Consider the following 27,464-nt stretch of genomic DNA (forward strand, 5'->3'; position numbering starts at 1 on the left):
TCACGTGACCGCGCCCAGCCAAGGCGGCAGCGGCGGCGGCGCGAGCTTCGGCGGCGGCGGCGGCAGTGGCAGCGGGAGCAGCTGCGCCGCCAGCGTGGAGCGGGAGGCGTGTGGGTGTGGAGAGAAGGGAGCGCCAGACCGGAACGGGTGAGAGTTCTCTTTCCCCTGCCTACCCCGGCAATCTTGCGGGCCAGCCGGTGCAAACCGGGCTCCTGCCCGAAGCCTCGCGCAGCCCCCTCGTGCTCCGCCGTCCGCTGTCCCGCGGCCGCGGGCCCCACTTTGAGCGGGCCGGGCTGCGGTGCTCACAGAGGGGTCTGCACCCCGCCCGCCGTTGCTGTTGCGGATGGCGGCGTGAGGTCGGCGGAGCTGCCCGAGCTGAGCGCGGCGCGCCCAGTGTGCGGCTTTGCGGAGCTGAGGAGGCGGGTCCTGCGGGGACGCGGGCGGGCCACTCGGCGGTTGCCGGGCTCTGGGCGGGGGCCGGGCTGGGTGCCGCCTCCTCCTCCTCCTCCGCCGCCTCCTCCGCCGCCTCCTCGCAGTGCAGCGTGAGTAGGGAGCCCCGGCTGGTGGACGCCGAGCCTCTCGGCTCCGCGGCCGCCTCATCCTCGAGGTGCAACCGCACCTCCGCGTGGCGCCCCGAGCCTTGCGAGTTGGCCGCAGACACGCCGAGGACGAGCCCCCGTTCTTTTCGCTTACCACTCTGCCTCACCCCCACCCGCTCCTCCTGCAACATCCCTTTCCTTTCCCCACTAGGAAAATGGTTCCTGCTGCTGGGCGAGGTGAGTGGCGATCACGGTCCGCCCGTTGCAGAAGCAATGGGGCAGGTCACCTGCGTGGGAGGCCGAGTGGAATGCGGGGCTCGGGTTGTCGCGGCGGGGTCCTGACAGCTTGGGTGCCCCGCGGACCGCATCAGGTTAGGGAGAAGTTGGTAGGGGTGTTCGGGGGGCCTCTCGCAGGTCGTCTCCTGCTGTGCCCGTACCCGGAGATCATAAAGGTGAGCGGGTTTCTGGGCTTGCGCCTCCGCGCCGGGTCCGGCCAGGAGTCCCCGCCCAGAGCCCTTGGGATGGGGCTCGGTGGGGCTTCGTGTCTACACCCGCAGCTCTTCTCCGAGCTGCCTCGGCCGCGCCATAGCTCATCCCGTCGCCGACCGCCCCCGCCCCGGCGCATGGTGACCTTGAGGGCAGCGGTGCTTCGCACTCTTTCTCCACGCCCCAGGAGGGTCACCCCTTTAATCCTCGGCTTCGGCTCCTTTGGCGCTCCGCAGGCGGGTCTGGGGCTGCTTGATTGATGGGTGTCACACTGGACAGTGATTCCTTGGGAGTTGGAGAGCCATCTCGCCTTTCTCCGGGCGTCTCCGGTCTGGACCCCCACAGGATGATCCGGGTTGCTTGGGATTCGCGTTTATGGACTTAGTTTAAAAGAAAAAAAAAAAAATCCTGCGTCCTCCACCCCTTTTTGGAACGGATCATTAAGAAAGAACTGCATTCCAGTTTCGAGATTGGGAGTGTGCTCTATTCCATCCTGCGGGAGAATCCTTTGGCTAAGCTAGTTAGCGACCCCTTGTTCTGCGCCGGGGTCACAATCCAGGTTGGTCTCTGCGCATTTCATTCACCAGTTTTCTGCGGGACTCGCAGTGCTGGGAGTGCTCGTGTGCTTTCCGGTGCAGGGGGCTTGACGCCGAGGGCAAGGCAGGGGGTGCTAAGGGCTGTAGGGGTCTCTCAATCTGCAGAGGGCTTGACCCTCCTTCGCAGGCATATTTTTACCTTTTCTGGGGTTAGATTGCAGCAGACAGCCACCTTTGGCTCCTATGCACGCTACTTTCCTGGGTTTATTAATAATCGAATGTCTCCTGTTGGTATCGATTGCTGTTCATGATAAAGTAGTTATATGGATTTTTTTTTTCATACGTGTGTGGTTAAATGCTTGTATCGGGACTGTCTGCCTTTCAACATGGAAGCCTTTGTTGTGTTTAACCTCCCCCACCTGAGGACAGTTTTATTTTAAATAAAGCTCCTGTTTAGCGTGGGTGTATTTTATAATAAGATGTACTTGTAAGGATCTGCTATGTATGAGGCTCTCCTCAGACAGGTGTGTAACCCTTTGGAGTGTGGCCCATGTGAGTGAATGGAGGGCCTTCACCGCTTGCCCTGGTGCCAGCCTTTCTCAGATCCCTGTCCTTGTGTGTGGCAGCGGCGGATTGGGGGAATTAGAGGGATTGGAGGAGAGTCTCTTTTTGTATTTGTGCGTTTCGTTTACGTCCTCCTTCCCCCGCCCCCTTTTTCTTTTTTGTCCTGGTGAGTTCAAATCTGAAGTAAATAGAAATATTTACTAAAGGGAGCCTTTGAAAACTAGTATATGAAATGGGCTTATTTAGCCATGATTTCAGGGAGATGTTTTAGTTTCTACCTTGCTTTGGATGAGACAGTTAAATTGCTATAATTAAGGGTGGATCTCTGTCCTGATTTTGGCTTGGGTGTAACTGCAAAGGTCTTTGAAAAGTAACTGTTATTGCCTACCATATAGTCTGCAAAAGTGAGTCACAATCGGGTGAGTTGAGGACAGAGCGCCACCTTTGATTTAAAAAAATTTCATGATTTTGTTTTTATTAAAATTGTGAAAATTCAGAGTATGCCTTCTTGATTTTTATTGCAGGTGTCATTACTGGCATCCTTATGTATAAGGTGAAATTTTCATTTTTCTGTTTTCTGTAATTCCTGACTTTTAGGGGGGATTTCTGCAACTAAATGGGAAATTATGGTTTTTAAATTGAACCAGGAGTTTTAATGTAGGATTCTGAGATGAGGTGAGAAACTTGTTTTGATTTGTGCTTCTGATAAAATAGTAAGAGGTAATGATATCTGGATACTTAGGAAAAGAAATAAAGAAATAGCTGCATTGTAAATAGATATTTAAAACTAATTATTGCCACAAAATAAGGAATCCTACCAGCATGATAGTGGTCTTACAATTTCTTTAGCTTGTGTGCTATTAATAGATTCTAAAGTAAACATGCAAAATCTGTAAAATTATTAACCTTGCTTGAATAAGGTATAGTAATTCCTTTTGTTTGTTCATCTTCCAACAGCTTGCCTTTTATGGCTTTACTGGAGTTTTACAATTACTTGTTTTTAAATAATACAAATGAGGACTTGCAACAGGACTTACATTCAAAGTTATTAAAGACCATGTTGGAAAAAAGTGGTTTCTATATATGGTTCCTCAAATATATCTCATATAAAAATACATGGGAGTTTTTAATGCCTAGACAACAAATGCTATAGTGACAATTGAATTGATGAAATCTCCTTTCCAGCCTATTTGCTCTCTCTTGTCCCCCTCCGTCCCAAATAAAAAATTTAGGGTACACTATCTCTTTAGGTACAGGATACTTTTTGATTATTGCGACTACAGATGTAACATGAAGAAACAAAGATTTAGCTTTCAAGTAATGAATAAATTAATGTGGATATTACAAAATAGTTTTAGTTGTAAACCATAAGGTATTCTTGCCCTTCTATCTTCATTTGTTTCAGTACTTGAGATTTCTTCATAAACTGCTTTAATGTATATGCTATTGAGTTGTAGATAAATTTTTAGTTAAAATTAAACAAAAAAAAAAAATCTGAGACGAAAGGTGGTTTATGCTTTTTCATTTTGTGGAATATGGCCCTAGGTTAAAGGACATTATTTGAGCAATTAGGTTGATGTATGCAGAATAATTATATGTTGTTATATATACTTTGGTAGAATCCTTGATTTGGGAGTTAAATTTGCTAATTCCCTTTGACAGACATGTTAACTTCATTATGGATGAAACAGTCTAATACTGTAAATTAAGTTGTATAGGTCAGGTTTTAAGAGAAATGGTTAATTACAACTATCGCTGGTCTTTTTTCAGTACTAGCAAAAAGTATTTGCCGTTTTTTCCTTACATTTTTACACATACATTACAGTTGAAACTGGTCGTTTTCACTTTTTATTTCTGGAATTTCTAACGAATGAGCAAAAAACCGCAAAGGAGTGAAGACAAGGAAGCAGAAACTTAACAATTATATTTTTGCAATTTGGGTAAGAATATTTACTCACCTAGTTGGAAGGGAATAATTATTTTCTAATATAGATGGATACTGAGAGCAGGTTATTTCATAATATATACAATCTGAGATAACATTAAAGGAAAATGATGACAATAGTTATGGGAATAATTTTCAAAAAGAAATAATTTTTAAAGAGATTTATTTTTTAGCTTTTACAAATATTTTGTATACAAACATATACATCATTGTTGTCTTGTTATGGGAAACGTCAAATACATAAAAGTATATAGAATAATTAATATACATGCTGACCAGTTATGACAATTACCAGTCATGGCCTATCGAGTATCATTTGTATTTCTATCCAAGAAATAGATTATAAATAGGGACATAGGACAGTAACTGAATTGAATTATTAGGTTTTATATTTGTAATTTACAGAATATACGCAATAGTGTTCTATATCTAATTGAATCTGGAGTCAATTTTTATGTTCTTCATTGTTACCATAATGCTCTTTTATTGCAGGCACCTAATGATAATGTCTCTCGAATTTTGATCTCTTAATAATAATACCTTTGATTTATAAAGTACTTTACAATATTTCAGAATATATTTACATACTATCTCTTTTTATTGTCATAATAAATGATCCTGTGAGATGAGTAAACAGTTGCACCTTTTTTTCTTTCTCAGGGAGGTAAAATGATTTGTCTGGTCCTAAGTCACATAGCAAGCTGTTGCTAGATTAGCCAGAACTAAACTTTAGGTGGCTTCTAGTTTTTGCTCCATTGCTTTCACCATTGTACATGTTTATGTAAGTTTATTAAAGTTATATAAATTTATGAAAAAATAGTTTCTGACCGGAGTAAATAGTGGGATATTAATAGATTTGTTTGGGTTTAGCTATATAAATTTAATCATTGCTTATTTCTGGTCTAATGTTTACAGTTCATACCCTATTTACTTAACAGCTGAGTAAATGAATTTGAACATATTTGAAAGGCTGTACTTTTAATATTGTAGGTTAGATTATTAAGTTAAGAAATTGATTTTCAAAGATGAAAAGATTTAGGGGTGTCTTAAATCTTGAATTAAAAACAAAATGACCTATACTTTAAGTTTTTTAATTCCTGCTATAATTTTTTTGGATACTTGTTTTTCTGTCATGACATTTTTATTACGTAAATATTTTTGAAATATTAATTTATGTAATGAAATTTAGTTTAAAAAGGTTGCAAGCAAGATTTTAGTTCTTGAAACGCAAAACTTTTTTTTATAAATCTCACAAGGAAGGTAGTGGTTCTCTTCATTTTTAGTGTGCATGAAGATCACCTGGGGGAGGTATTGAAAATACAGATTCCCCGGCATTGCCTCTGCTTTTCTGAATCAGCAAATTTGGGGTGGAGGCCAGTAATCTGCATTTTGAAAAACATTTATGGTGATTTTTTAACTAGGGTAAAATTATATTATGTAGTATAGATGCCTTTATAAATTAGAAGGACATCATTATTTATTTGACTTCAAACATAGGGAGTTAGTGTTTTCAAATAGTTTTGAATGTTGAAGCCAAATTTGGTTCATGGACGTGGTGGTTTTGTGACAATTGTAAAACTTGATAAATTAAAAATATATATGTTATGTGTGTGCACTGTATTTTTAAAGAAAGTCTGCCATGGTTATTTATTAAGTTACTTATTAAGCACTATAAACTCCTAGACAGAGAATGTCTTCTCTTTTTGTTTTCATGCCTCAGTGTATGCCATTTCCAAATGACTTGAACGTGGAGACATTTTTTGTTAGAAAGACATTGGATGTTCCTTCAAAGTGAAAGGACATAAATTGGTGAATAAGTAGTGGTTCTTATTAGTTTCAGTTAACAAGCAGCTTTTCCTTCAAAAACCAGCAGGTTAGTGTCTAATGATCTTTCAAGAATGTTAAGACTAACTGATCATTTATCATTATGTGAATTAAAGCAGAAGTTACCGCCGTTTCACTTAAATGATAAGTAACAGTTTGTATAGTTCAACAATCTGTTGTAAGGTCTGTTTGTTGTAAACTTACCTGACTATTTGAACTATTTTATGTAATATTCCTCATATGGATTACTTTCTATTTAAGAACAGTTTTAAAATGCAGTTGTTTTTGTTTCATTTATACAATATAATAAATAGCTACATCTATTTAAAATAAATTTATAGTGAAATTAATTTCAGAGCTGTTCCAACTCAATACTATGCCAAGCATTTGTTTGTATTATTCCAAAAAGTTAGGGTTATTGGCTATGCTTTAGGATATATTAGGAATTATGGGTTATAGTTATTAATAATTGTGGAAATCTAAACTAATAAAACTTTCTGGCAGAGGATCCAGGTAAACTATGAGTAAACTTTTCACCATATTCTTTTACAACTGTTAATATTATTAAATTGTTCCTAGGAAAGTGCCAACTATTCTAAACAGTATGCAGTGTTCTTAGTTATCTCTTTGGTAAGAAATTATTTTGTATTTCTAAGTAGAGTAACTCCCAGCAATGTGGTTTCTCAAAATCTGGGATACCTGGTTTGTGTTAATATTGCTGTCACCTGGGCCTCTGGGGAAAGGAATAAGGATAGTTTTGAATGAACCACTGCTTGCTTACACTGTGAAATCTGAGATTATACTGCCTAACTGTAAACTGGTATGACTAATGACCTGATAAATTTAGGAGTATAAGTTATTATTTCTGAAAAGTAGATCTTAGAAAGGATTTGACTGCTTTAAAAGACGCTTTTTAAATAACTTGATTTATTAACAATGTAAATTTATTATTCATTGTATTAACTCAGTGAATTAGTTTGCTTCCAGAAGGATTTTAAACAGTCCTTTACTCTCAAGAATCTCAGATCTGCTGCTTTAATCTACCTTTCATATTTGTGCCAGAATTTTTTCTAAGTAGCTTCTTTTTAAGTAGCTATCATTTCTTTACTAAAACTTTCAATGGTTCCCCATTTTTCTCTTTATCAAGATGTAACTTGTCTCTGAACATCTTTTATAAAATAGATCATTGTTTTTTAAAATGTGTTTTAGAACATTGATTCTAAGAAATATTAGTAGGGGTTTCATGGTGGGAAAGGGGTAAATCCAAAATCCAAGATATGCTAGTTTGTGCAGTTTTCTAGTTTGGGACTTCTCCCATGCATTGATATGCTGATATGGACTGACTCTCTCTAAACGTGTTTAGTGTTTTGCACCCCTATTCTACAGAACCCCTTTTAGTGGAGCATCTCACCTATTAATTTTCTATATTACCTAACCAGGAGCACTACTTTGCAACCCTACAGGGAGTGCTGTTCACATAGAACACAATATGAATCATGTTTCCTGGAGTTCAGAGCTGTATTGTAGCATTGTGGTACTGCTGACTGCTCACTGTGTGACAATCCTGTAGTCTGGAAGTCTCGTACATTCACCCTTCTCATTTCTTTTGCTGTGATTTCATGTGTGTTCTTCCTGTCCCCTTGACCTTCGATGTTCTTACTTGTTTAAAAGCTCCCATCCTTCAATATTCAGCCTTGGTCTACCTTTCACTGATTTTTTTTGGGGGGAGAGGGGGTGTCTGAATTTTTCTACATTTGTAATCTGGGTCACACACTTCCTATCTGTTATATATCCTTTTGTCTTAGTCAGCAATGTTCAATCAGTATTTTTTGGCATATTGGTTTAGGACTTAGATATTGTGTAGCTTGCGTTAAGGTAAAGCAGATAATATTAAGGAATTTTTCTTAGAGAATTTATAAAGCTTTTTTACTTTAAAAATTTTCAACTTTATGCAGATGGATTCTTAGGACAACCACTTTTACTCCTGGAGGACAGCTATATTTCATAGAATGTTGCTAAGACAATAGACTTTAGCTTCTAAGCTTCTACAGAGGAAGTTTTTTCCATTTCTTAATTTCAATGTAGTAATTAATTGGTCCATTTTAGATTTGATTGTGATTGTAATTATTATAATAGCTAAAATTTATATCTTAAAATAGCTAGTTTTATGATTCTTTTGGCTTGTGACATCTTTTACCAACATTGATGTTCTTCAGATGTGCTTTTGGGTCTATAATCCTTATATTGCAAGATATAAAATGCCATAATTTGAAGCATATATTATGGTTTAAATTTAAAATATGATATACCTATAGTTGCTGTTTATTGATAGGAATACTGTGAAGCTATTTGCTGCAGGTTGTAATTTTTCTGGGAGAGTTCTTTTCCCATGAACTGAGAGTCAACGGTTAGCTCATGACCTGGTGAGAATCACTGTAGTCATCAGGAAGAAGTGTAGGTACATGGTCTCTGTTAAAATTTAAAGCATAGTAATGTGGTTTTTCTTTTAACTGCCTTCCTTATGTCTAGCAAGGAAGATTGTACTTGACTTCTACCATTTCTTGTTGAAAGCTCATGTAATTTCAAACATATAACTAATTAATGTTTATATACATTTAATATGTAAGCTGTTATAGTAAAAAATGCTTGAAAAACATTGCTCCCCAGAGATTATTCATTTTCCATTGATTAGCATAGTTGAAACTGTAGAGGTGCACTGCTGTTGAACGTTCTCCCGACCCTTTTAAATTTTATAGACCTAATTTTTGGTAAGGTGTTGTAGATGGAATTCTAAGACTTGCTCTTGTTTTAACATTGCAATAATGATCGTAATAAATTGGTGATCAAGAGAAGAGCGTAGAGTGGTTTGGGTAGTGAAAAAGATAAAAAGAAATCTGCGGAGGCAGAAATCAGTGGAACCAGCAAAAGTAAGATGGGTTAGAGCATGATCTTTTCCTCTTGGATTTTAATCTTTTCTTGCTGGGACATGTGAGAATGACATTGGCATGTACTCCATGCTGGCTTGCTAATACCTAGAGTTATGAGATTATCAGCAACTTTGTTACAATTCTGTTTTTTTTTTCTTTTCCACTTATGCCTCAAATCAGGTGAGTGATGCTTTATTTTTTGTTGATTCACAAACTTCAGGTACCTAAATTGGGACACTCCTGACAACTAATACCGGTGGAGGACTACTGAGTTAAACGGCACAAGTGCAAATAGTAGAGGGCTGAAAACAAGGAAGGGTAGTCAGTGAAGTGGGAAAGGGATGAGGCAACATCTAGGAAAAGGAGATCTTCCAGCATCAAACCCTCTGGAAGCCAGGTATCAGAAAAACAAACATCAATTTGTCATTCAGCCTCACTATGCATGTACAGTGGGTTTAGGGTAAAGTTTAAAGTCATCTGCCTTTGAACTTTAACTCTATTTTTACATATATGTAATCGAACACTGGAACTTGCCTGATTCTCTTTTGCCTCTGGACCTCTTGGCACAGCATTCTTTTTGCTGGGAATGGCCGTCTTTTTCAGAGCCTGTGTATCTTTGTGGTATTCCTATGTGTGACTGGACCTAATTTTGGTTTTTACTCTGTGATGTTATCTTAAATTCCTCCGGATTAAAATTTGAGTGTAATCTTTACCATTAAAAAACTAAATCACCTTGGATAAATCACTTGGTCTCTTTGTTAATGTCCCCACAAGTACAAAATATAAGTCAGGGAGTTTGATTAGTTTTCTTTCTTGGAAGATTGACTTTAAAAAAAAAATTATATGGCCATAGTAGGTCTTCTCCCTGTACCCCACCTCAAATTTTCTAGCATTTAATTCTTTTAGGTTTGTCTTCTGATAGTCTTTTAATTAGCATGTCACCATTTGATGTTCCATCTGTGGTATGCTATGTTTCATTCATGAGGATAATTTGGCTTTTCACTAAAGGTGTTTAAGATTAAACACCAGTTAACTCTGCTCCCTGCCAGAAGTGTACTCAACCGAAAGTGTTAGTTTATGTGTTTTTGTTAATATCCCCAGCCATCTTCGCTCACTGAGCTTTCCGAATGCTGGCCATTGTTGAAGTGTCTTCCCTGAGGACTCTGACCAGCTCAAAGGAAAGGACCTAATGATTCTGACACTGGCTCTGTGTTTGTGAGGGGATAGTCCAAAGAAAAAGTCCCAGTTACCCTTCAGTGAACTCCATAGCCAGAACTCCTATGTAGCTTTATGTATTTATAGCCTTATTAAGGTAAAGGTGACATACAGTAAACTTTACATATTTAGAGTGAAAAAATTGAGTTTTGATATATGTGTACTGCAGTGAAACTACTCCCATGATCTAGTTAACGAGTACAACCACCCCCCAAAAAATGTCCTTGTGCCTTTTCATAATCTTCCCTCTCTTGCCCTCTGCCACCTCCTTCTTTCTCAGGCAACCACTAATCTGCTTTATGTCATCATAGACTCGCTTGAATTTTCTAGAATTTTATGTACATGGAATTATACAGTATGTGCTCTTTTTTGGTCTTTCATTCAGCATAATTATTTGAAATCCATCCATGCTGCATATTTTAATAGTTCTATCCTTGTTATTGCTGTTAAGGATTTCATTGTATGGGTAAAGCACAGTTTATCCATTTACCGGTTGACAGCCATTTCAGGTTCCAGTAATGTGTCGTGCTTGTTCAGATATTTTTTGATTAGGTTGTGTTTGTCTTATTATTGAATTGTATTTCCTTTATATACTCCAGATAAAAGTACTCTGGGAAGCATTTGTGTTTGTGCTGGGGGTGGGAGGAAGAATGGTGTTGAAAGATATATATAATGCCTGAAACTGAAAAAGCAAGCAGGAGCACTGTAAGTTATTATTTGTAGAGATGGAATTAGGCACTGAAATGAAAGGCACCTGTTGCCTTTAAGTGGAAAATAGAGTAGCAGGACTAAAAGAACTACTGATATTAGAAAGAAAAAAAAAATCCTTTTAGGTCTGTTTCTTTAAACAAACTTTATGCATATATGTTTGTCAAACCTAAAAATGAAGTTATGGGATAAGTTTATATGTGTGGATAACCCAAATATGTTACCTGTCATTCAGTTCTTGTGTATGTGTGCAGTCGTGTGCAACTTAGATGCAGAATTCACTATTACTTTGAATAAAAATTTATTTTTACAAAAGTATGCGTAAGCAGTGTGGACTTGACTGAAAACTTTTTTAGCAGAGGCCACAAAGAACTTAAGTCCTTGATTTCTTCCTCAAGTCTTGCTCTTCTTTGCAAGTTCAATTTCCTCCTTCCTTTATTATGTAGAACAGTTGTGCCATCTGTTGATGCCCTGGGATGTTCCTCACCATCACTTCACACACATGCCAAGCAGCTCATAAAAACACATAAAGACATTATTTTCCAAATAATTATATAATAGCTCTCTCCAGACTAAGAATCTGGCATATGCTCTACTTCATCTGGGTAAGTATGTATTCTTCATAGTGTTACAGTTTAATCCCATGAAACATTGACTTGAGAGAGACTCTTTAATAAGGAGTACACTTTTGTAGCTTTATCTTTACAATTGACCATATTTAAAAATTCCACTCCCATGATTACTTTCTTGTCTTTCCTTTAAGGGATTTGATATTTGACTGAATTTCATCCTTTTGCTTTCTTTGAAGGAAGTAGAATCTCAGAGGAAGACAGCAGTCATCTCTTAAAAGATGTTAAAATTCAGAAGGAGAAAAATGTTATTTTGCCAAAGTACCATGAAACAGACCAGCTCTAAAATATTTGTTATTTTGACTAGATAAAGGGAATTTATCTGCTTTCTATCTGCCAGATCCTGTTCTAAGCAGCTTACAAATATTAACTTGTTTAAATGGGTGGGCTCTGTGGAGTTTTGGGGAGAGAGATTCTCTACTGAAAAAGATGAAGAGAGTTACTAATGATTTTAAAGAGAACTAAAATACAGTGACTTATGTAACCTTTTTACCAATTTAAAATGTAACAACACCAATTATATAAAATTTGGAAAATATGAAATTTGGAACAATATAAAAATCAAACAAAATCACTCATAGTCCTATCTTTGAAAAATGGCCAGCTTTAACATTTTGGTTTATTTTTAATCTCAAAAAATTTGTATACCTGTAAACATGCTTGAGATAATGTAGGTTTAATTGTGTGCCTTTAAAAAGCTTTATTATAATTTTCTTGTGTCATTAAATTTTTTTTTATCAACATCATTTTAATAAATGTAGTTTTCCATCCCATGGCTATTCCCTTTATTGTTGGATATTTGAGTTTGGAATTTTTCTCATGTAAAATAATTTTAGCGAACATCTTTATATGTAGATGTTTCTCTTTAGTGATTGTTTACTCTTTTAATTACTGGGTTCAAAGGATTTGGGTAGTTTGTTATCTTTTGATTAAAATTTTTGCCAGCCTCCTTTTTATGAGTCTGGTTAGGTATTTGAGATTCTTTGTCTCTTCTTGCTTTGTGTATATTTCATGCTACCTACTTCTAAGTCTCTTTTACTTTCTCATTTTCATAGCATTTTAAAAATTCATATTTTGTTATTTATATGTTTGACACCTCCATGAGATGTTCACTTCTACAGTGACTGTTAATCTTTCCATCACTTGCCCCTGGCACAATGCCTTATACCTGTGAGGTTCTTAATGACTCTTAAATGAGTGTCTTGTGTCCAGTATTGAGCTTGAATCCACTGGAATCCAGTAAAACACTTTTTTTTTTTTTTGGTCTCTTTTTAGAAACTAATATGCTTGAGCTGAATTTATCACAAGATATTGTTTCTTTTAACTTCAGCTGAATAATATGGCTGCTAAATGATACTATTGAAGATGAGAAATATTTTGTTATAGCTGTGCTATTAATATAAATCATTCTGAAATAATTCCACCATCCTTGCTTTTAAAGGATGTGCTAGACTTTACTAAGTGGAATAGACTACTAAGAAGGCCATAGAATTGTGAGTTACTTTTATTTCAAAACGTCAATGAATAGATAAGCAGCTTTTCGAAAATGCTTCTTTATAGACTAATATATCTACCTTTTTATAGAGGAGACAACTTTATAAAGATGTAACATTTAAACTTTTAAGTGCAAATGTATATTAAGAGGTAATTCAAAAAAGTGGAGGTTCTATATTGTATATGAAATAAAACCCTAAAGTTTCAGGAATGTGTCCTAGGAGACTCTATGACATTTTATCTAACTTTCATTAATTCCCAGACTTTAAATGGAAAACTTAAGGTTTTTGGATAAATACATTCCTTCAAAAAATGTTTATGTGATCACTGTGCTTGGCAGTAACAACTGTGACCTGCCAAGAAAAGAGACTGTTATTCAGAGCTTTAAGTTGGCCTTAGTCAGTGTGTCCAGCGTTCCTTCTTGGTTTCTTTTTTTGTTCAATGATTCATCAGGTGCTGTATGCTTCCAAGGAACCCATGTAAGTGTGTGCACATGTCCCTTTCCTGGTCTTTGATCTCTGCCTATAATGAAAAGAGATATATTGTTTCTAGTTTTTCTTAAACATGGAAAAAAGGCATTTTGGAGTCAGCTGTCAGACTTCCAAATCTCAGTAGTTTTGCTGCTAATGGTCTCCTATTCTTGGAACTCTCGACTGTGATATCTGTTCTGTCACTGTTACTTTTGAAGAATTTCTAAGTTGCCCTGATTTCTGCTTGTGTATCCACATAAGGCAAAGATAGAGAGCCAGGCTGTGAGATCTGAGCTGCATCGTGATCTTGGACTTGCTCCTACTATCTCCTTTCTGGATGTATCCTTAGATTCAAATTGAGTGTTTTCCCAGGCTGAGGCTGTATTGGTGAAAGTCTTTGTGCTGAAAGGAGGGAAATCTCCTTTGAGGAGATTCCCTGGCCATGTTCCTACAATATATTGAATCCTAGGTAGCCTCGTAAGGCAGGCGCTACAGGTAGTTGAAAGGAAGAAAAGGTTTTGGGAGGTCTAGGGAGATTATTTATAATTTAACTTAAAGCTGCAAATGTACAGAGTTTGTAGTCATTATTAAAAGTCATTAGATTGCAGTGGTGTTGAGGACTTTAAAATGACAGCTGTAGAAGTGGGATATATGGGGGAGGGAGGATAGCAAAGATTATGTAGTTGATTGAATTTAACTTTTTCATTTAGTTGGTAGATATACATCAGTACATATTTATTTGAATATCCAAAGCAAGTGTGTGTTTTCCTCTCAAGTACTGCTTTCTAATTACTTAGAAAGTTATATGTGTGAAAGGATACAATGTACCAAAGTAACTATCATGAAGTTCCTTTAATGTTCAGGTCAATGGATAATGGTCTTCTTGTCCTGGGATGCAGCTTGTCGGACTAATTGCCATCTGAAATACCTCTGAAATGGGAAGGGATGAAAGAAGGACACCAGCAGAATGGGGAAAGGTGCGGGATAATTTCTCTCCTATTTTCTCTCCTAGCCTGAAGGCTATTTATCTAGCTTCCTGAACCATGTAAAACAAGTAGAGAAACAGGAAATTGGCACAAAAAGCCCTTTTAGAAGCCAGGAGTCCATGCATCAAAACTCTCAGTGCCTCACTCGACTTTAGATGTTTACTTGCTGTATTTACTAGTATCTTAAATACATTTCTATAAAATTTTGATAATTTTCCGGCATACCACAGATGAGAGCAAATTCGGAGAAACTGGAAAGGTTGTTCAGAGGCAACCTTTATAAGTATAATAAGTACTAGAAGACAGAATTGAAAATTAACATCTTGACAGTGAAAAAGGTTTTTAAAATCAAACATAGGAATTTACAAAACTTAATAGTCAAGGAAAATTTTGTTTAAAAATGGTAGCTCTGTATTGTTCTTCCCTTCTGGAGTATCCTTATCTGGACTAGTCATTGTGAATACTCCTTCATGAAGCCCTCCCAGTCTCTTCAGGAAGTTAGATGCTTCTCACCTGGCACTTACTGAATACATTTGTGTTCAGTTAGACTCTGAATCTCTTGTACTACCCTATCTCTGTTGTCACAGTGATCACCTCGAGTCATACCAGGCATTCATGCCCAGCTTGCTCATTATTCTGTGACATACTTTGTGTATCATACCCCTCTTACCTAAATTCATCACATTACAAAATACTGCTCTTCCTTCAAGACACTTTTAAGTCAGTTCTATGATGAGGCATTCCCCAGCTTTTCTAAGCAGGCTCATTTCCCTGTGTGTATTGTCATCACTTTGTATTGTCATTGTTTCCCTTTCATTCTGAAACATTCGTTAGAAAATAAATCGATTTGTAATAGTTGTAGGGAGTAAAATGAAAATTAAATGTACATATAGAAATGCTTCTACTAAATGGCAGATGCATCTAATAGGTATATTCCAGTTACATAGAAACATCTGAGTTCAAGCCTTCATGAGTTTCGTGTCATCTAAATCATTTTGGCCAGTGATTAGGAATGACAGCATTGTAACATGTTGCTTTTTATAACCTTTGTTCTATGATCTTAACCTCCTTAATACAGTTGACCTATAACTTTGAAACTTAATGAAGTACATGAGTATTTTTTTTTTGCATTTCCTATTGCTTAAGCTCAATTTTGTTAATTGCCTTGTTACAAAAATTTTTGTCCTTAATGTAGTAGTAACTCTAAGTGCTAATGCATAAAAAGGAAACACTACCATTTCTTAGTTTGAAAATTCTCTGATTTTCTGAGAGGTGGCAAATTCTGTTCTCTTTAATCACTTTGCCTGGCATGTGACAGGCAATTTGTATATAAACTAACTTTTGGTTTCAGTGTTACTTCTTAATTATAGACTTTTGAAGATCCCTTAGGAAAAAATTAGAGATTCAAATTCCTATCAACTCAACATGGAAAAAAAGGATGGAATTTTTTTTTTTTTATTTAATGGGCTGAAAATGCTGGAAAGTGGAAAGAATGATTCCTGAAACATTTGAGCTAGGGAAATACAGCATTCTAAAATATTATTTATCATTTTATATTTATCTGTTTACAGGTCCATCCCTCTAGAAAGAGTTCTTCAAGGTCGAGGTCTAGATTCGCCGTAGTTTATATCCCCAGGAACTAGTTACCTGGCATATTGTAGGTCTTAAAAAAATAAGTAATAATTCTAAATGATTACTTGCTGGTTTAATTATGTTTGGATTTTTTAAATTGTCCAACCTAATTTTGTAGTATGTTGTTGGAAGACTTTTGTGTAAAATATTTAAGATAAAATTTTTATCTTTATAGGGATAAGCCTCAGTTAATGGCAAAAATCTTATAACCCGACTCTGCTGAATAAATAAGTGCTTTCAACATGGAGAAGAGTTTGAGTATTATGCTAGAAACAGTCACAGACTTCAGATCATTGTGTTAGTTAAAATGAATTTGGCTTAGTGGCTTTAATATTTGAGGTCATAAGGATAAAGAATCTGATTTTCTTTAGTAGTTAGAAGAGGACTGATTGTGTCAGAAGCGTGTTCTATGTGACAGTTGGTATCATTTATTCTACATAGTTCTCCAAGGATGAAGGCAGCTTTCTCTGTAGATAGAGAAATGAGTCAATTCACATGCCCAAATGCTGAGTGGTAGTGAAAGTGTGGACCCAATTCTCTAACTCCTAGTATACTCTTTCTGCTATGGTACATTCTTGAGTCTCTGACATGTTACCGGAAGTTTAAAGTAATGTCATGAACTAGATTTCTTTTCTTTTCTTTTCTTCTTTTCTTTTCTTTTCTTTTCTTTTCTTTTCTTTTCTTTTCTTTTCTTTTCTTTTCTTTTCTTTTCTTTTCTTTTCTTTTCTTTCTCTCTCTCTCTCTCTCTCTCTCTCTCTCTCTCTTTCTTTCTTTCTTTCTTTCTTTTCTTGGGATTAAAATGTTCTTGAGTGGTTCTTAAAGTGCTCGCCTGTTCATCTAAGGCTTGATGGAAAATGTACAAGGGGCTAGGGGTTTGGTTATTTTTATTGACTCTAAATATTGACTGTGAAAAGCCAAATTTAAATCTAGTTCAGTTTAGGTTGTGAGCAGATTGTGTCACATTAAAGTGACAAACAGTGAAGACTTGATATTGTTCTGATCTTAAAGGGAGAACATATGCTACTAGAGATTTTAGGAGAAAATAGTAATTCTTGATGAAATGTGGTATTTCTGATGATATCTGGGGGAAAGAGTTAAGGTATATAGTAGAAAACAACACACAAGATCTAAGAAAGCACTCGTCAAAACTAGTAAGTGGTAAATAATAAATAGTAAAACCCATGTTTATTAATTTTAAACATGCATAATTCTGTTGAATTCATCTCACAAGATTGAACAACTCATTTGGGCTTAGGATGTTGACATTCTGAATTGACTGAGAAGATTCTGTGTTATAAAAGATTGCCTTTCATAGACAGTTGCCTGTGATAAACAACAGTTTCTATATCACTTTTTTACCAGTATCCCTATAACATATAGTGTGCGAGCCATCTGCTTAAACTTACTTACAGCATTACTCTTAATAATATATTTTCAAAAAAGTGAAGATTTTCTGTTATTGAGGATATTTTCTTTAAAAAGAGCTCAAAAAGGAAATTTCAAAATAGGAGTGCTTAAGATGTTTTTAGCAATGTCAGCCTTATTAGGATAGCAAATATTAGTAATAGTAAATAGCAAAAAAAAATATTTTGGGTGCAAAAATAAATACTTTTAGGATGTATATGTTCTGATATGTATTCTGAAATATCAAGTTATTACTTACTAGTATAGTGCATAGTAAGCAGCATCAAGGACGGACTCTGGATTTATTAGATGCTCCTTAAATGCTTACTAGAAATAATCCAAATGTCCTGAAAGTTCATAACTGGGATTTCGATGCATTTTATGCTTAAATTATAGAAAGTCAAGCAGTCGATGTGATTTTATTTCTATAAGTGAATTCCAGGTTTGTGATAAGATTAGTATGAAGTCAATATAGACCATCACAACATCTGTACTTATGTTATTCTACAATGACATTTAATATTTAGAAAACAGTTGTTAAATTTTTTTATACATAACATTGTGTGTATTGTGTGTGTTTGGGAAAGGGTAGGTGATGAAGAAGAGGATACAAAGGAAGTATCTCCCTAACTGGTTTGTTATATGTTAGGTAAGATAGATGAATGTAAGTACTAATTAAAGCAAATTAAAAATAGGTAAGGATTAAAAAACCCTATTGAGGATAGGCCATTCGGAATAAGGCAAGTTACAAATTGGAAATTTGATGTTTTTAGTTCTATCTTTTGTAGGTTATTCTGTTAGCCTGGGGCCAGGAAGGGAGGCCAGATGGAGGGCCTGTTTTACAATTCATTTCCAATATTTCATAAGTGAGATTGGTTGAGAGACCAGAGTGAGGTGAAGTTTAGCTATTGGAAGACCCAATTTCCTTCTGAATCAAAGAAAAATTATATGTAGTGTTTAAACTACTTAAAATTTTATTTCTTTGGAATCTGGTAATGTCTAATAATAGGAAATCAAGACCAGAGTTGTCATATTTAGCAAATAAAAGTACAGGATACCCAGTTAAGGTGAATTTCAAATAAACAAATAAATTTTTAGTGTATGCGTGTCCCAAATAGTGGATGTGACATACTTATAATTAAAAAAAAAAATTGTAGATTGTCTGAAATTTATTTAACTAGATGTCCTGTATTTTATTTAGTAGCCCCCTTAGGACTTGACAGGCAGTAACAGGGTCAGTCTTTAAATTGGAAAACAGGAAGTTGAAATGCAGACTGTACATAGGTTTTAAAAAGGATGCCAATGTTAAAAACAAAGTTAAAGAGCATCTGTTTATTGCTGACCATAATCGACAGGTTTTTAGGTTTGAGATGGAAACAACTGAAGTCAATACAGTGAACCAAGTTTCTGAACCATGAAAGTGAACTTGATCCTGAATCTAAATTGTGGCTCAGCTTGAGGCTTCTTCGCCTGTTTTCTGGTTGGGGAAAACTGTAAACAGAAGATATGAGCAGCCCCAAATCCATGGATGGGAACATTAATGTTTTTGTACTTGGACTGGAATAAGTAATGAGAGACAATATTTTAAGGGTAGACAAAGAATTTTAGAGCTAGGAAAGATCTTAGAGAACCTGGTCCAACCCTCTCTTTTATAGATGAGAAAACTGAGACCTGGCGACACTGCAACTTGCCCTAGATCATACAGTGAGAGTGAAAACCCGGATCTGACTCTCATCTTTGAGCTTGTTCCAATGTTCAGCGTTTAGTTTTCCTAAACTTTGACAGAAATACTATTTATTCAACAAAATATTTGAGTGCCTACTCAACGTTGTGTGCCAAGTATAGTTTTCGGTACTGTGCTGGGTGCTAAGGATAAGATTGGTTAGAGCAAGTGGTCTCTGTCCTGTATAAATGGAAGTTTATTGTCTTTCTATTTGTTTATTGTAAACAATTGGTACTAAATGAGCAAGATTTTTAGAATAAAATGGTTTCATTAATGTGTATTGTCCAGAACTAGAACTCTGACTCTCATCTCTGTAGCTCACTCTCCTGTTCTACTGTTTGTAGAAGTTGTACAACAATTCATATGGTTCTCCAGACACTTTATAACCTAAAACCTTTGTGCAACTGATAGGCTTTGATTGTTCTTTTATATATAGATCACTCAGCTATCCTTGGTAATGGAGAAGTGACACCAGTGAGACTTTAGTGGTTGTATGGAAGAAAATGCTCTAAGTTCATCCCCTGTTACAGTGAACAGACAAAAATCTGACCTTGGCTGAAGGCCTCATCTTCTCCTTGGTTGGGTTAGATGCCTGCCAAGGACTTTGATCTGGAATGATGTCTAATTTATAAGAAGGTGAGTGCCTTTGGGTGCTTATATAACAGCTCTCAATTGATCAGCCTTACAGTCCTGGTTTTCCTCTTCTCACTTAGGGGAGAGTATTCTTATATGTTCTCAGGCTTTCTGACTTAGTATTCTGCATATGACTAAATTGATATGAGTTTTACCTCCTTATTTTGAGATCTTTCAGTGTGTTCGAAATAGATCTATAAAGCACATTTAGTTTGGTTTAAATATCAAAAAAGCAAATATTGAACTACTAAACTCTGGCAACTAAAATTATAGAGTGAATACCATTTATTTCCATCCCTTATTGATCTTTTCTCCAGTATATTAGTATTTTTCTGTTATAGCACATAGAGTGTATGGGGAAAAAATGTTTCTTTTATTCAGGTGCCCAGGTTTTATAGTTTTTACCATCAGTTTTTCTTAGGTGATACAAGAGGAAGAATGAGCTAACTATATACCTTTCAGTAATGTTTGGAATGTGTTTTTAAAACTTATCTCATTTGTAAACTCAACCGCCTCTTTAAAGTGGAGCCAAAATTTTCCAATTAAATATTCAGGTTCCATTCTAATGTATTAGTTTTATGTCATTTAAAAAATAATTTTGTGTGGTAGTAACTGTATAAGAAAATTATATTGTCAATGTTATTTAAATATGAAAAAGGACTAGATGATTAACTTGGCAGCTTTTTGACCTTATTGCCTAATAAGTTGGAAGAGACTAATCATTTGTATTTCTAGAAAACATGAGTAACCCCATAAGAGTATTATGTTAAATTAATAATGGATATATAGTAGAAACAGGATCATATTTTTATTTGGATTAATACCTAGTTGTTGTCTCTTGGTATATACGTGGCCACTTCAGTGGCACTTACTGTGAGTTTAGCTAATGTAAATTTGCCACGTGAATCTATGCGTGCATACATACACATATCACACACATGAAATGTGAAACCCATCCCAATCATGTAGTTTCGTGTTGAGATTGAACACAAATAGGCTCTGCACTGATGGGGGCATAGTGAAGCATATGGAAATAGCCTGTGTCTGGAGAGTGCGCTTAGGCTGGTTAGGTTGTTTAGGAGTATGATTAGGTTGGCTGATACTCATTTATTAACATGGTAGCGTTTCTTAAAAGTGTACTCAGTGTAGCACCATTTCTGCTCAAATTTCTTCTTACCTTTTTTGAGGGAAGGTTTAATGATATGCTTCATAACATTGGATAAAAGGGGGATACAATTATGATTTTAAAATCTTTAGCTACGAACTAAAAGGCAAATGTGCTCAAAAGCATATCAATTACCTGGCATTTTAGTAGGGGAGAATAGTGGACAAATGTTTGAGAAATGGTTCTAGTCTTTGCATGAGGTAAAAAGTTGACTGACATCAAATTTAGGATGGATTGTAGATATTGAAGCAACGCCGTTTTGTACTTAGATTTCTAACAGGTTAATCTGGATATGTTTCTGGTTTATGTTCTCAGGGCAGTGGGGTATATGATAACACTTTATTTATCATCAGAAAAAAAAAAAAAGGTGAAAGATTGACTCAAAGAAGTTTTCCAGTTGCTTAAGGGAATTTCGGAGAATTTCTTTTTAATAGTGGCCAGTATTTTTAGTTCACACCTAGAGAGAAAAAGCATTAAAATTAAATACTACTTGAGGTAAAAGAGAATGTATTAGTCTGTTAGGGCTGCCATTACAAAATGCCATAGGTTAGATGGCTTAAACAAGAGAAATTTATTTTCTTCCAGTTTCGGATGATGGAAGTCTAAGTAAGGTCAGGTGTGTGCAGGAGGCAGGATTGGTTTTCCCCGAGGCCTGTGCCCTTGGCTTGTAGATCGCTGCCTTGCTATGTCCTTACATATCTTTTTCTCTGTGCACATCCCTGATGTCTTTTCTTTTTATAAGGACACCAGTCCTATTGGATTGAGGCTCCAGCTTTTATGACCTCTTTAACCCTAATTACCTCCAAAAACTTCGATCTCCAAAAATAAGCCACACTGGGGATTAGGGCTTCAACATAATGGATTTTGAGGAGCCACAATTCAGTCCTTAACCGAGAAATCAAAGAAATTCACTCTCAAGTGAAATTTTAGCCTAATGGGGACATGGTTTTCCAACTTTAGCATTCATCAGAATCACTAGGAAGGCTTGTTAAAACACACTGGTGGGTCCTACCTGCAGAGGTTCTGATTTAATAGGTCGGGAATGGGTCTGAGAATCTACATTTCTAACAACCTCCACGGTATGCTGATGATAAGTCTGGGGACCATACTTTGAGAATCACTCATGTCGTATTTCTTGTTTGGATTGAAGGAAGTTGCTAAAGAATGCCCCCAAAATAGGGATGCTCTCCTAGGGATGGGAGTGATGACACGGACCAAAATGGATAATAGATGCCGTGGGAATGTTGAAAAAAATGTTGGTTTTGCTTATCGACCATTGTGTTTACTCTCAGTTGAGTGAGATAAAGAAATTTTTAATTGGAGGTGGAAAGCAAGCATTTCTATAGTCCATAATAGGAGGAAAATTGCCTCTAGACTTTGTTATTAAGGAATTTAATTCCCAGAATATTTATCACATCTTTCAAATCTTTGCTGAATGTCCCTCACCCTCTTGGTGAGGTATTTCCTGACCATCATGTTAAATTGCATCTGTGACTTTGAAGACTTTATCCCAAGAAAAGCAGGCAAAGGCAGAGGCTACAGTAAAAAATATAAATTAGATAGAACGGTGCCTGAAGCTCAGAATTTAATGCTTACTTAGTTTAAATGGACCTTTGGCTTAAAATGTAGGCAGTGAGTAAAATTGGGTTGTGCTCCAGAAGTTCATTTTTTTTTATTTAGAACTTGAAACAAATATTCTCATAGAAATAGATATAAACAATTGGTCAACAAAATCCAAAAATGAAGCTAAGTTGCTAGGACTACTAGCCTGAGGTCTGGGAGTCCCCATTCCCTTAGTATGGGGTAGCAGGCAAGAGGAAGAGAGGAGGAGAGAAGCCAGGTTCTGTTTCCCCATTCCATCTCAGGTTGACCAACAGAGAAAATTAAGGACAAAGCGAGCATTCTGGTGCTTTAGAATAGCCAACCTTTTTTTTTTTTTTTTTAAGTGCTCATCATCTCTTGGTGTGGTTCATTATAGCTGGGTATTGAAACAGTCTTAATTCATTTTATAGTCATGTGTGAATGACCAATATTTCCCTTCTTAGAGATTCTTATATTTTAAAAAGTGTATAGACATGTATGTTATCAATATGTGTGTATATATTTCATATATATAAGTGTATATATATGAAATTACAAATTCATACTGATAGCTTTCACTCCAGTCCAGCCCATAGGATTCTTCTTTGCTTTCTCCATTTCATTTTTTTGTCTCTCTACTTTCATAGTGAGAACTGTAGCTTCCAACTTTAACACTTTTAATTCTTTGCTTAGCCATACAGTACACATAGTATAGTTTGAGAACATCTACATCCATGCCACTATGACAAACAAAGGTACTCAGAGAAGCTTAAGATTTGTTTACACTCTTTTTTCTCCTCAGACTAAGTCTATATAGTAAAAATAATACTGTGTCTAAAAGTTACTTGTATTGGGTTCTCCCCAACCCCCTTTTGGAGGGGCCATTTTATTCATTTGAAATATAGTTGGGTTCATTTGCTTATATTGCAGTGTTTTAGCCCCTTTCCCCCAACACTTTTTGTTTCAATTTTATATTTTGAATATGTAGAACACTAGTATTCCAAAAGTCAAAACTACACATAAAAAATGTATAATTAAAATTGTCACTTATAGTTCTGTTCAACCCTCCCACCGCTGCTCATTTTGTTGATAACCAATTTTTTGTTTTCTGGTTTATTCTTTGTTTCTTTTCCCCCAAATAAACAGATTTATGTATGTTTTCTTATTTTTTTTTCTTACACAAAGAAATAGTGTATGTTTTAATCTTTTTTTTCTCAAATTGATATATCCTACAGATCTCCCTATATTGGCTTGTAGATAGCTTTCTCATTCTTTTTTTTTTTTTTATAGCTATGTGGTGTGTGCTGTGTGTGCAACCACTCTCCTGTGTTTGCACATTTGTGCATATATATTTACATATTGTTAAGATAAATCTTCACAGTAAATTCCTGGAAGTGAGATCACTGAGAAGAAGAGTAAATTCATAGTAGTTTTATTAGCTATTGTTAGATTCCCTTCCATAGAGATATGCCATGTTCTGGTTGCCAGTTGCTGCTTAGCAAACCACCTCAAACTTAGTATATAAAACAATCCCAGATTCTAGGTCAGAAATTCGGGTAGGGATCAGTGTGGTGGTTTGTGTCTACAGCTTCCACTGTGAAGCTTCAGATGGCAGGAGATGTCTACAGCAGTTAGGAGCTAGAATTATACAGCAGCCTGGACCGGGATGACTTAAGTCGGGCTCAGTTCAGACTGTCAACCAGACTATGTGCACAAGGTCTCTCAGTGTAGCTTTGGTCTCTTCACAGAATTGGCAGCCCTGGTTCTGAGAGAACTCATCAGGAGAGTGAGCATTTCAAGACAACCGGACAGAAGATGGACAACCTTTTATGACCTAGCTTGAGGTCCAGTAATGTTTCTGTGGTACTATCGGAGGATGCAATCACAAGTCTACCCAGATTCAAGGGTAGGGACATAGATCCCACCTCTCCATCAGACTGGTGTCAAAAACATTGAAGCTATCTATGTTTTAAAACTGCCAAGTGACATTTTGCATAAATTGCTGATGAATCAGTTGTTTCTCCCAAGCTTCACTTTCCAGCTTTTGGGTTTTTGTTAATGTGATTGGTGAGAGACGGTATTTCACCATAATTTTAACTTTCATTTTCCTTACATGTAATAATGAATATCTTTCCCCCTTTTTGAAGGGCTATTTTTATATTTTTGTGAATTGTCTGTGACTTTTGCTCAATTTTCTTTAAGATATTTGGTCTTTTTCCTTCAACTTAAAACATTTCTTTAACATATTAGGGAGAGTAGCCCTTTTTCTGTAATGTTTCTGAAGTTTTTTCATATTTGTTTTTTATGTCTTGACTTTGCTGCATTATATTTTGCCATGTAGAAGTTTAGTTTTGTGGTCAAATTTATTAATCTTATTTAATGCCTCCAAATTTTAAGTCATAGTAAGACAATTTTTCCTTACATTCCAATTACAGGGCATTCATCTGTGTTTTCCTCTAATTATTTTGTTTATTACTTTGATCCATTTGGAATTTGTTCTGATGTGGTCTTAGATCTTATTGATCTAATTTTAATCTGTGCGTAAGTAATTGTTCAGTTGTTCCAACACAGATTATGAAAAAGCTCATCTTTGCTCCCCCCCCCCAAGTAATTTGAGTTACCACCATTATCATATACTACTTTAAATATGTAATGGAGTCTATTTTTGGACTTTTTGTTCTAGTCCATTGGTTTTTTTCATGTATCAGTACCACAGTGTTTTTATTCATAGAGGCTTTCCTACTATGTTTTAAGATTTGGTAGGGCTAATCTCCACATCATAACTGTTCCTTTGCTGTGGTTTCCAGGCTATTTTTGTGTGTTTAGTTTATCATATAAACTTAAGTATTAACTTGTCCAGTTCCAGAAAAAAGCTTGTTGTTTTAGATTACATTACATTTACAAAGTGACTCAGGGGAAACTAACATCATGATGATGTCAAGATATCCTGTTCATGAACAAAGAATGTTCCATTTGTTCATTGTCTTTCAGGAGTGTTTTACAGGATTTTCTTATATAGATTTTGAACATTTCCTGTTAAGTTTATTTCTAAGTATTTTTAATCTTTTTGGATTGATGTGTAATTTTCTATTACATAGTCTACTTGGTTATTTGTGTATATAAAAGCCATTCATTGTTAAAAATTTATTTATTGGAGCAACATTAGTTAATAAAATTATATAGGTTTCAAGAGTACAATTCAATAATACATCATGTATATTGCATTGTGTGTTCACCACCAGAAGTTAAATTACCTCTGTCACCATATATTTGATGCTCTTTACACTTATCTATCTTCCCCTCTCCCTTTTCCTCTGCTAACCACTAAGCCGTTGTCTGTGTCCATGAGTATCTGTCTTGTTCATTTGTTGCTTTCAGTTTCATATGCCACATATGAGTGAAATCATGTTTCTCAACATTTTCTGTCTTATTTCACTTAGCATGATAATATCTACATCCATCCATATTGTCACAAATGGCAGTATATCATCCTAATAATATTCTGTTATACATATGTACCACATCTTTATCTAGTCATCTGTTGAAGGGTATTTTGGTTTCCATGTTTACATGTTTGCAGTCAATGTCGAGGTGCATATATCTTTATGGATAAATGTTTTCAAATTTTGGGGGTAGATATCCAAAGTAGGGATTGCTGGGTCATATGGTATTTCTATTCTTAATATTTTGAGGAACCTCCATATTGTTTTCTATAGTGGCTGTATCAGTTTACATTCCTACAAGGAGTGTATGAGGTAAGGGTTCCTTTTTGCCCACAACCTCTCCAACACTTAAGTACTTGTCCTTTCGGTAGCTAGCCGTTCTAACAGATAATAAGTGGTATACCATTGTGGTTTTGATTTACATTTCCCTAATAGGTAGTGAAGTTGAGCTTTTCATGTTTCTGTTGGCCATTTGTATGTCTTCTTGGGAGAAGTGTCTGTTTGGGCCCTCTGCTTATTTTTAAATTGGATTGTTGTATTTTTTGTTGTTTAGTTGTGTGCCTTTGTATATTTTTGATATTAGCCCCTTATCAGAGGTATTTCTAAATATCTTCTCCCATTCAGTTGGTTGCCTGTTTGTTTTGCCGATGATTTCTTTCGCTGTGCAGAAGCTTTTTATTTTGATATAGTCTCATTCATTTATTTTTGCTTTTACTTCCTTTGCCTTTAAGGTCAAATTCATAAAATCCTCTCAAAATCCAAGGTTCATGAGTTTACTACCTATATTTTCTTCTATGCAATTTATTGATCCAGATCTTATATTTCAGTCTTTGATTCATTATGGGTTAATTTTGGTGTTGGGTGACAGATAACAGTCTAGTTTCATTTTTTTGCATGTGGCATTCCAGTTTTCCCAGCACTATTTATGTAATGTAATTTAAAATAACAAATGGAGAAGCTTTGCTTTCTCCATTGTATGCTTTTAAAGGCTTTTGATCTTTGCATGTTAATTTTAACTCGTGCGTTGTTTCATTGCTGAGTTAGTTTTCGTTGATTCTCTTAGTTCTGGAGTCTAGGCTTTTTGAGATACTTTACCATGTCATCTTATAAAGATTAATCATGTTAGGTATCCATATATTCCTATGTACTAATTATTGTCTAATATCGAAATGTCCTTGCATCCCTGCTATGAATATCACTTTATTATGGTGTATTTCTGTTTGTAGAAATTCTGAATAATACTAGAATTAAGTTTCATAGGCAGTATCGGTCTGAGTTTAATCTATATTAGGTTTAGATATTGATATTATACTTGCTCATAAGAAACTTGAAAGTTTTATTTTCTATTTTCTGAAACAATTTATGTAGGATTGGGACTCTGGTCTTCAAAAGTTTTGTATAGTTCCATCTGCGGCCATGCCACCCTGAACAAACCCAATCCTCTCTGATCTTGGAAAAGGCTTTTGATCCACTAGGCAGGGTCGGGCCTAGTTAGTACTTGGATGGGAGACCACCTAGGAAGATCAGGTGCTGTAGGCGTAAAAAATAAAAAATAAGGGA

The 27,464-nt window shown here is 36.2% G+C and overlaps 1 protein-coding gene across 18 annotated transcripts in view; it reads left to right on the plus strand.

Moving 5' to 3' along the window:
• The window catches only part of ATP2B1 (ATPase plasma membrane Ca2+ transporting 1), a 115,029-nt gene continuing 87,565 nt past the window's right edge, over positions 1-27,464 (plus strand). For 5 of the 18 annotated variants that reach the window (XM_016165153.2, XM_016165148.2, XM_016165150.2 and 2 more), the window contains exon 1: positions 24,243-24,367. The gene's annotated coding sequence lies outside the window, so the exon portion shown is untranslated. Of the gene's footprint in view, positions 148-532; positions 777-1,476; positions 1,585-1,609; positions 5,944-23,768; positions 24,368-27,464 lie in introns of those variants that run through there. The other 13 variants (XM_036237585.1, XM_036237580.1, XM_036237582.1 and 10 more) reach the window with 9 other exon arrangements.

This window comes from Rousettus aegyptiacus, unplaced genomic scaffold (assembly GCF_014176215.1).
Source record: "Rousettus aegyptiacus isolate mRouAeg1 unplaced genomic scaffold, mRouAeg1.p scaffold_m13_p_2, whole genome shotgun sequence".
Taxonomy (NCBI): domain Eukaryota; kingdom Metazoa; phylum Chordata; class Mammalia; order Chiroptera; family Pteropodidae; genus Rousettus; species Rousettus aegyptiacus.